The sequence below is a fragment of the Opisthorchis viverrini genome, assembly GCF_000715545.1.
Source record: "Opisthorchis viverrini unplaced genomic scaffold opera_v5_38, whole genome shotgun sequence".
NCBI lineage: Eukaryota > Metazoa > Platyhelminthes > Trematoda > Opisthorchiida > Opisthorchiidae > Opisthorchis > Opisthorchis viverrini.
Genome location: NW_008751695.1, coordinates 658,622 through 661,910, shown reverse-complemented (window position 1 = coordinate 661,910; position 3,289 = coordinate 658,622).

Sequence of the window (3,289 nt, the reverse complement as noted above, 5' to 3'; positions counted from 1 at the left end):
TGTTCATTCTCACCGATTCGAAACGTACACAGTGTACGATGCTGACTCAGCCTCTGACCTTCAAGTTTCTCACCCGAAACATACACAGTGTGCGATGCTGACTCAGCCTCTGACCTTCAAGTTATAATCGGTGAGATGTCACAACCTGAACAAGTGACCAAGTCAACTGCACTGCATACATTGAATGTGTGTGTGGCGAAGGTGGCTCCGGCATTGCTTCAGCAGCTTCATTTCTGCTTCTTGCAATACTTTCCCCTTCTCTGCATCCCTTGAATAGTTCTTTTCTTTTAGATCTGTCAATTAGGACTGATGACTTCGTCCTGCGTCGGTTTCGCAAGCGAGTTGTTTACGTCACCCGACGCCGACATCCTCAGCCATCTCGAGATCAATCTTCGAGCTTAATGCATAGTCTGTACTACCGCACTCTGAAACAAGCAAGTCAACAACCTGATCTTGAAACCACACTGGAATGGCTTGACATTGATGTGCGCTGTGTCTAGAGGGGGCGAGATAGCCCAAGTGGTTAGAGCCCGAATCTACTGGCCGGAAGGTCCGTGGTTCGAACTCGACCTCTGCCTCTTGACTTCCCCTGTCTAGGCTTGGGCGACCTGGCAGTATCCCAGCCCTCTGGCCACATATTGTCCTCCAATGGCATGCCGGCCACAAACTCAAATAGATTATATTGCCATCATTTACCGATGATGAGGTCGTCTTAGAACACATTTGTGAATTTCGACCATGAGCTCGTCACTTGTCACTTCTTTTGTTTCCCAGGGCCACATAAGGTGCGCGCAAACAGTTTGACAACTGGGAGACTGACAGATCCGGGTGTTAGACGACTTTACCAGAATCGTCTTCTCGAGTGTCTCCTACATGTTCCACCATCATATGTGAATTTATACTGGGACGAGATCGCCATCTCGGTGTGCAGTGCTGAAAGTTTCACTTGTAACTCAACGTTATCAAACTCACTCAAGCACTGGATATCAGACCTACGTGGCACTGCGTAAATCTTCAGGAAATATCACCGAACATAATCTGATCTAACGAAGAGTCAGACGTCAAGTAAAAATGGACATGTGAGCCGACCACGAAGCCTGGCAGGCACGAAAAGTCAAGGAAATGGAAGAAGTCCAGATAGCCAATAATGCCCGAAGATTATTTCAGTTGTTCTGCGCGATCGTTCCCCGGAATCCACTTAGGAACGAGTCCATCAAGGACCGAAATAGAATGTCCATCTTGAATAACGATGAACACGTTGACCGTTGGGCCGAATACTTCGAACAGCAGTTGTCGTGGCCACCCGTCACGAAGGGGCTGGCCCTTACCGTGGTTTGACGGTTAGCGTGCCTCAGCGACCCACTGAACTCTACTAGGGGCTGTCCCCGCGACACCCATATAGTCTCATACCAGGTTGGTCAGTGGTCAGAGGTCTGAAAAACAGTCTCCTGGCCATCTAGGTTGGGGTTTAGAACATGTGGTGACTTGTTCCGTAGAAATGGTAATAAGTTTGCATTTCCCGCCAACCACCGCTGACTTGCGGTTAGGCATTTGAGCCAAAAGCTTTGGTTGAAGACCCTAATGGCCCTCCTGTCTATGTGTGGGCGCCCTGACAGTATCCCAGCCCACGTAAAACCATTATACCTACGTCTAACAAAAAAAATCGTGCCACATCGGGTGGTGTCATCGACTGGGCCGCCTTACTCGCTGCATACAGCAGGGCAGGTAGGCAAAAACAAGCTACTACCGACGACTCCCTTCTTTCTCTGTCATACACTTTTTCCCACCCTCTTCATCCCATTGATGATTCTCCCCTTGTAGGCCCAGCACCTAGGACTGATGACTCCATTCGTTTTGCATCGGTTTTGCTTGCAGCGTCTGCTGGTCACATTTCGCAGATATCTTCAGGTATCCAAATCAATCTACAAGCCTGGACGCTCAGTCTACCTAGCCGCCTTCAATGTTCGCACTCTTAAGCAAGCGGGACAACAGTCTGACCTTGCTCTCACTAGGCTGGCTTGGTAAATGTGCACCATGTCTCAGAAACAGGAATTCAAGGTACAAGCACAGCGATTCAGCTGACCACCCCATCACTCTCCATTCCTTTACGGCTGGGCACCTCTGGCGATCCAGACCGCTGCGGTGGGATCTGCATGGGTTGTTATCGTCCTGAGTCACCGGGCAGAAGTATCCTTGCTTGACTGGGTGCCTTTTGATAGTCGCCTCTGTACGGTTCGTCTGGCAATGTATGTGAAGGAGTCTCAGGCGGGAAGTTGAGATATGTCTGTTTGTTTTGTCTGCTTACGCCCCAACTGACTGTAGCTCCGACACCATCAAAGACGGGTTTTATGACTCCCTGAATGTTCTGTTGCGGCGAGCTGAAAGCTCAGATATTGTTGTGGTTGCCAAAGCTATGAATGCACAGGTGGGCAGGCTTAGCGCATCTGAGACTCAATTTAGTGGTCGACATAGATTGAACTCGGTACGTACGGACAATGGTGAGCGCTTGCTTCCCCTGTGCTGATCGCAGACTGTCTATGCAGTACTAAATTCCGTAATAGCCGATGTGGTCTGGCCACATGGTGTCCTCCAACGACATGCCGGCCACAAAGTCAAATCAGTCTTAATACCACCAGTTACCGATGGCGCAGATCAGTAACTGACTGCCGATCGTTTTGGAACACATTTGTGAACTCTGACCAAGCACACCTCCGGAGTCCCTTCTCCCTACGTTTTCCAGGTTCGCATAAGGTGCGGAGAAATCAGTTGGAAACTGGGAGAATGGCAGATTCGGAATCGTCTCCTACAGTCTCTTCTAAAGGCTCCACCATCAGATGCGAACTCACTGGGACGAGATTGCTGCCTCTTCGTATTGTGCTGGGAATTTTATCTGTGACACGGCATCACTAGAATCACCCAAGTACTAGATATCAGACTGAACGGTGGCACTCCTTAAATCCCAGAGAGGTATCCCAGCCGGTCCTGAACATAACTTGATGCGACGAATTATCAGACGTCAAGTGAAGGTAAGCGTGCAAACCGATTGTGAAGTGTGGTGGACACAGAAAGCCGAAGAAATGGAAGAAGTCCAGAAAGCTGGTAATGCCCGAGGATATTTCAGTTGATCCATGCGACCGGTCCCCGGAAACCACCTGTGAACGAAACCATCAAGCATCAGAATGGAACGACCATCTTGAATAAGGAAGAGCGCCTCGACCGGTGGGCTGAATACTTCGAACAACAACTATCGTGGCCACCAGCCGGCACTCATCTAGAGCCCACATCATCA